This window comes from Podarcis erhardii (assembly GCF_964252035.2).
Source record: "Podarcis erhardii genome assembly, chromosome: 1".
Taxonomy (NCBI): Eukaryota; Metazoa; Chordata; class Lepidosauria; order Squamata; family Lacertidae; genus Podarcis; species Podarcis erhardii.
In genome coordinates, this window is record NC_138497.1 from 158,918 (window position 1) to 169,689 (window position 10,772).

Consider the following 10,772-nt stretch of genomic DNA (forward strand, 5'->3'; position numbering starts at 1 on the left):
TCCTTCCTCCTCATCAGAGCCTTCCTGCTCATCAGAACTGTCCTCTGGATCAGAGAGACATTCTGAGAGAACATCACGCATGGCGCAGTCTCTGCAGAAGTGTGCCGGACCCGCTGTAAATGCTGATTGGCGATCGTAAAAGAATCAGCAAGGTCGCGCTACCAATCTATCAATCTCCGCACAGGTTATGGTGACGTCATAAATCGCTCGTAAAACTGTCGCTGGAGCTCCGCGAATGCTTTGAAGTAAGCTGGGTCAGCTGGAAGACGCTACTGAGAGCGGAGGTATGCACTCTGAGGCAAAGCAGCTGGCTGTGAGACGCTGTTTTTGCCTGATGCTGGGAGCTGAAAGCTAAGAGCAGCTATGAGCAGCTGGAAAAATTGTTTCTCCACGGAAGGAAGAGCCAGAGGAGCTGGTACTGAGTACTGAGTGAGTACAGCTTAAGGGGCACCCTGGGAGAACGGGAGAACATGGCAGAGAGCCAGGTTCTTGTGGACATTCCGTTTGCAAAGCTAACTTTAAAAGGTTGGCAAGAATGGTCAAGAAGCGTCAGGGGTTGGTTCCTAGTCACTGGGCTTTGGGAAGCAAACCAGACAGAGCCAAAAGCAACACCCCTTAGCTGGCAAGCAGCTGGAGCAGCTGGAGCAAGCTGTGGGGCTGGAGATAGCCAGCTGAAAATGCAACAAGAGCTGAATATGCTCAGAGCATGCGTTGATGCATCGCTGAGACCCCACTTGGAGGGTGTACAGACGGCAAGGGCTGCCTGGAATGTGCTGAGAAGTTTGTGTGAAACTGCAGCAGGAGGCCAGGGCCCTGGAGAAGCAATGGAAAGCCCCAAGATGGCTGCGGCCCCAGTTACCGATGTTTCAGCCTCAAGGAGCACTGTTGGGCAGATCGGGGGGGCGAAGAGTTCCAAAGGCAAGTTTATAAAGTTTTCCACTAAGAGTGCCTTCAGAGGGGGCCAGGCTGGTGGGAGGCGCCGTTCCAGAAGGAGGAAGGCCAGGCCAGCTGGGAGGAGCCCCAGGCAGTGTTTTTCCACTGGTGTACAACATCTGCGTGGCAGTTGCCCCCACCAGAGCACAGAGGCGCGGCAGGATGTTGGCAAGGACACTTCTCATGGGAATCAGTCGGGTTTCCATGGCAACAGGCCTGGCCAGGCAGGCAGGCGTGGGACTGAGTCCAGCCGACGTGGTAAACAACAGGAAGAGCCTTATCAGCTCACAGCAAGTCTGGCTGTGTTTGAGACCAGCTGTGAGGGAAACTCTGAGTTTTGTAATAGACTCTGCAGCTAACTGCAACATGGTTCCAGAGACATCTGCAGTCGAGATGTGGAATTGCACGGCAATTCCGGCCGGACAAACTGTTATGTTCGCAAATGGACAGAAAACCAAAATAACAACTGTTGCTAATGTTTTCCTTTCTGTTTTTCAGGAGACGATGCAGTTTTGTGTTATCCCAGGGGGGCATCACTGTTTGTTATCTGTGCCTTATTTGTTGAAAAAAGGGTTTCAGGTTTGTTTCAAGAATGATGTCTGTACAATCTCAAAGGGGGACAAGGTATTTGCCAGGGTTCAGAAGGGACAGAATGACCTTTTCGTTCTTAAAACGTCTCTTGGGGGTGAGGGGAAGGTTGAGAAAGCACAGGGGTTGCGTGCTACAGTTCCCAATAAGTGTGCTACAGTTCCCACTCATGTGTCATGTGCTTGTATTTGGCATGAGAGAACCATTCATGGTTCTGTAGAAGATTTGCAGGTTTTACCCGAAGTTGCCACAGGTTGTAAGATTAAAAATTGTGGAAGTGCCATTAACTGTGACACTTGCAAACAGGTAAAGATGAAAGTTACCCAGAGGTGAAAAGGGTTGCCACAAAACCTTTTGAGCTGGTACACATAGATCTGTTCAATCCTGTGACGGAACAGAGTCTAGGGGGGGCCAGGTTTCTCCTGACGATTCAGGATGATTTTACGCAGAACACCTGGACTCATGGTCTCAAGTCCAGGGAGGATGCAGCACAGCTGATCAAGAGCTGGATTGAAGGGGTGGAACTAAGGTTCTCCACCAGAGTGCAAGCGATCGTCAGTGACAGAAATGCTAAATACACTGGGTCTGCTTTGCAGGAGTTCTTTCGCAAGAGAGGAATACGTCACACAGTGACATCACCCACTCAGAGGGGGGTGGCAGAGCTGAGGAGTGAGGCTCTGGTCAGAGCTGCACAGGTGATGCTTGCAGACTCTGGGTTACCTCCACAGTTTTGGTTGGAGGCGGTAAGGTGTGTGTGCGTCACCTGGAATCGCATCTATAATTCAGTGATAGGTGACACACCTTATGGTTTGCTGCATGGCAGGAAACCCCAGGTTCATTTTCTGCGCAAGTTTGGATCTCCTGCAAAAGTCCCTGTGCCTAAGGCTTTGCAAGGGCCAGATGGAGCCAAGTTCCAGAAAATGATCTTCTGTGGGTATGAGCCAGACGCGCGTGCATGGAGATTTGCTTACCCGTCAGGTGATCAGAGTAAGGTGCTGATCAGTAAACACGCTGAGTTCTATGAGCAGGATGGTAGGTCAAAGACTGCTGCCATGCGTGATGTTCTCTCAGAATGTCTCTCTGATCCAGAGGACAGTTCTGATGAGATCTGGAAGAGACTCTCCTGGATCGGTTTGTCGGTGGTCTGAGCAGCAAGAAAGCCAGAAGACGCATCGTGGCTAAAGAAGAGGTTACCCTTGCTTCAGCCTTGAAGGAGGCCACCGCCACGGAGAATTATGAAAGAGAGGAGCTTGATGCCAGTCGCAGGGCCCCTAAGCCACAGATAGAAGTTGCGCATGCCATGGACGAGCTAGAGGCTACTCCGAGCCAGAGCCCAGTTCGTGGGGTCGAGTCAGTGCGTCAGGCCTGCACAGTGCACAAAGATCACCGAGGCAGGTGCCCTGGTTGTGGCGGAAACCATGAGCGGAAGAGTTGTCGTTTCCGGGATGCTATGTGCCGGACGTGCGGAAAGACAGGTCACATCGCCAGGGTCTGTAGATCGGCGGCATTAGGAGCGACAGGAGCACCTAGACTGGAGCATCGCAGATCAGCCACAGCAAACCATGTTCTAAAAGACTGCAACTACGTAACGGAGATCAACGGGAGGGTCGTGCAGTTTCCAGCGCAAGGCAAGGCACACGTCAAGGTGAAGATTGAGGGTCAGCTGTGCGACATGGAGGTGGACTCCGGATCTGGATTCACTATCGTGTCGGACCAGACCGCGAGGACATTCTTCCCCAGGGGTAAGTTGCCCCCTCTGGAGCCCTTCCCGGCAACTTTGCAGTCATACTCAGCGGGCCGCATCCATGTCATGGGAATGTGTGCCGTGAGAGTACAGTTCCGGGACAAACAGGCAGTACTCAAACTGGTGATTGTGAAGGGCAGTCGCCCCAGTCTCTTGGGCACTGACTGATTTCCCGCCCTGGGACTGAATATATCAGGGCTTAATTCAATCCAAACCTGCCCCGAGATGAGCGAGGCATTATACAAAGAATTTGCTGGTCTCTTTAATGGAAAACTGGGTTGTTATAAAGGGCCCCCAGTTGACTTCGAATTGGACCCTGGGGTGGCCCCAATCCGACTCAAACCAAGGCGAGTGCCATTTGCACTGCAACCCAAGATCGAAGCAGAGCTGGATAAATTGGTCAAGCAGGGAGTTCTCTCACCCGTGGACTCCGCTAAGTGGGAGACTCCAATCGTCACGCCCCTTAAAGCAAATGGGGAAGTTAGGATCTGTGCTGATTACAAATGTACTATCAATAAGGCACTCAGGGGAAATTCATACCCCATTCCAGTCGTATCACATCTGTTGGCTAAACTGGCTGGGGGCAAGGTGTTCGCCAAACTTGACCTGGCACAAGCTTACCAACAGCTGCCAGTAACCCCACAATCAGCGGAAGCACAGACTATTGTCACACATAAAGGGGCGTTCAGAGTTAACAGATTACAATTTGGAGTTTGTGTGGCCCCAGGGATTTTTCAAGGGCTCATGGAACGCCTGTTAAGAGGTCTGCCGGGGGTCTTGCCATTATTTGATGACGTTTTGATTGCTGGAAAAGACCCACAGGAACTGGTTGCGCGTGTCCGTGCAGTGTTGCTCAAGTTCAAGGAGGTGGGGTTGCAACTAAAAAAGGAAAAATGCAGTTTTGGGGTGCCAACTGTGGAATTCTTGGGGTTTAAAATTGATGCATCAGGCATCCACCCCACAGATGCTAAGGTTAAGGCCATCATCGAGGCACCACGACCACAGAACAAGACGGAGTTGCAGTCATTCCTGGGACTTATTAACTTTTATCATTGGTTCTTACCCCAGAAAGCTTCAGTAGCTGAACCATTACATAGACTGTTGCAGAAAAAGAATGTGTGGCGATGGGGGCAGGAGCAGCAGAAGGCTTTTGACTCCTTGCGAGGAATGCTGAGTAGCAAGAGCGTCCTGGCTCATTATGATGAATCGAAGCCGTTGGTCCTGGCATGTGATGCCTCTCAATACGGCCTGGGGGCGGTGCTGAGTCATAGGGAACCGGATGGGTCGGAAAAGCCCATCTCTTTCTATTCCCGTACGTTGTCGCCCACGGAGCGCAACTATGCTCAAATTGACAAAGAGGCGCTTGCAATTGTGGCAGGAATCAAAAAGTTCCATGATTATGTGTACGGTCGCCATTTCTCCATTGAAACGGACCACAAAACACCAAACAAACAAATGCCACAAATTCTCTCCCCCAGAATGTTGCGTTGGTCTATATTCCTGAACGGGTTCCATTACACCTTGACCCATGTGCCGGGGAAATGGTTGTGCCACACTGATGCGCTGAGTCGATTGCCCCTTCCTGGCGGGAGCAATGAGGATCCTGCTCCAGTGGAGCACATAATGATGCTGGAAACACTTCCGGGGGCTCCTGTAACGGCTACTGATATTGCTGAGAAAACGAGGAAAGATGCTGTTCTCTCCCGTGTGCTCACTTGGGTGGGGAGGGGGTGGCCAGGTGGTCCGCATGAAGACAAATTCAGGCCTTATGCAACAAGGCAGCACGAGTTATCCATGCATAAGGGTTGTCTCCTGTGGGGAGATAGGGTGATCATCCCAGCACCACTGAGAAACAGGGTTCTTGAGACGCTTCACATGGGACACCCGGGAATGGTCAGGATGAAGTCGCTAGCCCGATGTTATGTGTGGTGGCCTGGAATGGACCAGAACATAGAGCAATGGGTACAAACATGCAAGGCATGCCAAGAGGTGTGGCCAGAAGTGGCCAGAGCACCAGTTCACTGGTGTGAGCAGTCCAGATCTCCCTGGAGCCGGCTGCACTTAGATTTTGCTGGGCCATTCCAGGGGAAGGTCTTTTTGGTTATCGTCGATGCATATTCCAAATGGTTAGAAGTGGCGATGGTCCCTAGCATGGCATCAGCTGCCGTAATCAAGGTGTTGAGGCAGCTGTTTGCAACCCACGGGTTACCTGAGACCATTGTATCAGATAATGGGGCAGCTTTTGTATCCCAAGAATTCAAGGCATTCTTGGCTGATAACTTCATAAGAGGGGTCACATCCACGCCCTTTCACCCATCCTCCAATGGGCAGGCGGAGCGCATGGTAAGAACAGCCAAAGAATCCATTGCGCGCTTAATGGAGGGTAACTGGTCAGCTCGCATCGCGCGAATGTTATTTTTGCAGCATGCGACGCCATGTGCTGCGACGGGCAAGTCGCCAGCTGAGCTGCTCTTGGGTAGAAGATTGGTAACGGTGCTGGATTATGTCCACCCAGATAAAATGCCAAACCGTAATTCAAGAGCAAACCCCCAGGCTGAGACTGACACAACAAGGTATTTCGCCCCTGAAGATCTGGTCTGGGTGAGGAACTATTCACGAGGTTCGCGGTGGGTGGGTGGTGTGGTCACCCGGGCTAGTGGACCTGTGTCCTATTATGTGACCTTGGAAAATGGGCAAGTTTGGAAGAGACATATAGATCAGCTGAGGCGCCGGGCACTCAGCAGGGAGGAGTCTGATAATTCATCCCTGGCTAACGACGCAGAGCTGCAAGACCAGAGTGAAAATGGCCCAGAGGTGCATTCACCAGGGGCTTCAGCAAATGAACCAGGGTCTGCTAGTCCTCAGGATGACGAGGTACAGGTAGGGGACCCTGAGATGTCTGGGACTCCATCTGTTCCTGACGAAACCCCTATAGCAGCCCCCCTACCACAGGCGACACCCAATCCAGAACCGGCAACACCTGTTGTCAGGAGATCAAGTAGAAGTTGTAGGACCCCACAGTACCTGAGAGATTACGTCTGCTGTGCTCACTGGGGGGGAGGGGTGTTGTGTATTGAGTCAAAGGATTTTATATCTGTATTATTATTGTCTGTATTTGCATTAGGGTAAAGTAACTGCCTTTTGGTTCCAGAGGGTACAGCTACTATTGGTTCATTTAAGCTGCTGTATTTGGATCTTCTGTCTTATTGGTTGCCTCCAAAAGGCAGGCCTGTGATTGTCTGATATTGTTCCCTCCAAAATGTATCCTTTCTAGCTAGTTCCCTGTCCCTATAAATGTAGCTCTCCCCTCCTCAAGTTTCAGTCTTGTTGCGTTAATAAAGAAGTGTTACTAGAGAACTGTCTCCAGCATATTATGTCAAGAGAGCTGAAATCACAAACCCCACGTCACAACACCTGAGACCAAGCTTCTGGTCAGCAGAAGCAGGAAGGCCTAGAAGGCCTGGCAAGGCCTGCACATCTTTTGCAGCCTAACTGTTAGCAGTCAAATGCTGCATCCCTGGGACATGGGACTCCTCCCTGTGATAGGAATTTTGAGGTCTTGGATATATGTTAAATGTTCATAAGTGCACCAACCAAGCACGTACATAGATCAGCACAGGAAGACTGACCTGGAACCATTTTGATTCCCTAACTGACCAAATGTTTTCTCTGCAAGGTGAAAGGAAAATGGAAAAGCCTCCCCATTGTCTTTTCCTTCACAAATCCTGTCTTTATGGGTATGTCTCTGTTTAAATAGGGTGAGCCTGTGACCAGCCCAGGAACTAAGTATTTATCATTACAAAAGACTGGCCGGGCTCCCCAAGCAATCCAATCAAGTAACCTGCCAGAGAGGAGATAAACAAGGACAGGAGAAAAACAACATTCAAATTTCTGTTTTAAACATCCCTCGAAGCCTGGTAGATGAAGGGAACGCAGTGGATGTAGTCTACCTTGATTTCAGCAAGGCATTTGACAAGGTGCCCCATGATATTCTTGTAAAGAAGCTGGTAAAATGCGGACTCGACTATGCTACTACTCAGTGGATTTGTAACTGGCTGGCTGACCGAACCCAAAGGGTGCTCATCAATGGTTCATCTTCATCCTGGAGAAGAGTGACTAGTGGGGTGCCACAGGGTTCTGTCTTGGGCCCGGTCTTATTCAACATCTTTATCAACGACTTGGATGATGGACTCAAGGGCATCCTGATCAAATTTGCAGATGACACCAAACTGGGAGGGGTGGCTACCACCCCAGAGGACAGGATCACACTTCAAAACGACCTTGACAGATTAGAGAACTGGGCCAAAAGAAACAAGATGAATTTTAACAGGGAGAAATGTAAAGTATTGCACTTGGGCAAAAAAAATGAGAGACACAAATACAAGATGGGTGACACCTGGCTTGAGAGCAGTACATGTGAAAAGGATCTAGGAGTCTTGGTTGACCACAAACTTGACATGAGCCAACAGTGTGACTCGGTAGCTAAAAAAGCCAATGCAATTCTGGGCTGCATCAATAGGAGTATAGCATCTGTCAGCATCACCCTTGAGCCAGTGTACCAACTGGACTCATGCACTTCAACCCCGACTGGGCTAGGCGAGCTGGGTAGCACTGCCAGAGACCACCTTTCTCACAGGGACAGGTCACAGTGCTGTGGACTCACAGCATAGAGCTGAGAGCACCGGATTCACTTGCACAATAATACAGTCGTTGCGCAGCAGCGTTTTGCAGAGTCTTGCAGAGTATAAACCACTCGGAGAGCAGCTCTGTAGAGTATCTTCCTTTTATTCTATAATTACAACTATGATACAAAACTATATACAGAGCTAAATAGTCTGAGCATAAATCAATGCTACTTTGAGAGTCTGCAGCTGCTCTTAGCAGCAACCTTATCTCTAGACACGATCTCTAGCACTCACTCTCTCTCCGATACACTGACTGACTAATTGACTCACTCACTGACTCACAGATTTATGTGCTGCTGGAGCTGAATAAGTAGAAAGCAGAACATTGCTCCTCCTCTCTGTAGAATCAGCAGGCTCCTCAGGAGATTCTTGGATATGGGAGGGGTGAAATCTCCTCATCCCCCATTTCATCCGACCATTTCAAGAATCTTTAACTAATACACTTTAACAATACCATTAATCGGTTACTGCAACCACTCTGTGTCCATTAGGAAAGAGTTAAAACATAAACCTCAACCTTCAGTTTACACAAAATACACATTGTGAATACACAAATAAATAAGCAGCTTCTGGAAAAATCTTCACACACATTTCTTCCTCTCAGATACAAACTGACATTTCTAATTAGGCAGATTTGAACAAACCACTTTAAACACATGCTTGCTCCTTCAATCCTGATCCTTCAAATGTCAGGTAAGGAAATAAATGAAGTGTTTTGTGCTACTACTCTCAGCACACTTCATGCTAGGTTTAAAAACCCCACCAGAGTTGCATGTGACCGCAGCCTTAGCGAACTCTTCAGAAAACCTTTTCGGTGGTACACCCTTGGTGGTTCTCTCGGATCTGCGCAAAACTCTTTGATCCTCTTGTTCTGGTGCTTCCTCCTCTTTGGGAGAATGGGGAGCTAAAGTATATGAAGCTGCTAAGTCTGAATCAGCGTCAGACTCACCTGAGGCTTTTGGGCTCTGATAATCTGTGCCATCATCTGGGTCTACATTGGCATCAGAATTATCGCCAACTACAACAGAACTTGCCTCCCTCTTAACTGTCTTTGCCCCTTTTGCACCATCATCACAAATGGGATGGCACTGAAAAACGCCAACTCTGTCCCATTGTGGATTGTTGTCAATGCTCCTGGTCAGCCTTATGGTTTTCGTGTCTGTGATCAGGACACGATAAGACCCTTTCTCATATCCTAGGAAAACACCATGTTCTCCACGCTTACTCAGTTTGTCACCCTGCAAGGTGTGCACCCAAACCTCCGACCCAAAAATTTTAAAGTGCTTCACACATGGCTTCCTTCCGTGAAGCATCTCATATGGGGTGCAATTTACTGCGGACTGGTACCTCCTGTTATACACGTGACAGAAAAACGAAAGAGCTTCGGCCCAAAAAGGATTGGGCAGCCCCGAATCATGTAACAGTGTTCTGATTCCTTGCTGCAGGGTCTGGTTTATTCTCTCACATAAACCATTCTGCCAGGGTGATCTGGGCGTGGCCGTCCTATGCTCAATGCCCTGTTCAGAAAGAAAAGCCTCAAACTCCTCTGAACAAAACTCTCCACCCCTGTCAGTGAAAATACAACATAGATTCTCACTATGTACATTCCTGAGCCATTTACAAAACTGACGAAACTTAGTAAAGGCTTCAGACTTTTTCTGCAGCATATAGACCCATGCATATTTAGAATAGGAGTCTATCAAAACCATGAAAAACCTTGAATTGCCTCTAGAGAGCGCTAGAGGCCCCACTAAGTCTGCATGAATGACTTCGTATGGTTTCTTGGCCTCTCTCCCAGACTCTGTACCTTTGGGAGCTTGCTTTGCCTTACTCTCAGCACAAGAAACACATTTCATGTGGTAGGGACATTCTTTTAGCTTCATACCCTGAACCATATCAGGCATTTTTGCCACAGCCTGGAAATTCAAATGACCATAAACACGGTGGTAATAATGAATACATTGGTCATGCAACTTTTCATTCTTATCAACAGACAAATTGCAACACTCTCAGTTGCTTCAGCAGTACCTGTACCTGAAACAAAAGGCAATTGATACAGACCATTTACACATTTTGCATATAGAATGAGCTTGCCACCTTGACGAATTTCACAGCGAGATTTAGCAAACACCACCTTAAAACCCTGACGATCAAGCTGGGAAACACTCAAACTAGAAGAAAAAAGATTCCACCTAAACATTAGGAGGAACTTCCTGACAGTAAGAGTGTGGGAATATGGTCATTTGTCCATAAGAGCATGGGCAAAAGTTTATTATTGCAAGGTGATTTCATAGCAGAAAGCATTGCTTGGAAGCATGAGCAGCGCGTGGACAGCTCATGCCATCCGATGATTGGTTCACGTAGCATAGCATGATCAACTGTGTGGTCTGGTGTGAGAACATGAGACTAATGTATTGTATTGTCTTTTATCTGCGGACTGAGGCAAAGCTCTCTCCTTGAATTTGTATCTTTTCTTCGGCACACAATAAAGGTTGGGGCTGCAGCAGCTTCTAGAGAGAGCTGCGGCCAGATTTCTGCAACCCATCTTGGTGTGAGACTGATTATTTACGGATGGCGAGCAGGTTCTCGTCATAAGAGCTGTTCGACAGTGAAATTTGCTGCCAAGGAGTGCGGTGGAGTCTCCTTCTTTGGAGGTCTTTAAGCAGAGGCTTGACAACCATGTGTCAGGAGTGCTCTGATGGTGTTTCCTGCTTGGCAGGGGGTTGGACTCGATGGCCCTTGTGGTCTCTTCCAACTCTATGATTCTATGATTCTATGAAATAGCCGCCAGGTGCTCTGTGGGCCTGAGGGTGTCTCAGCCA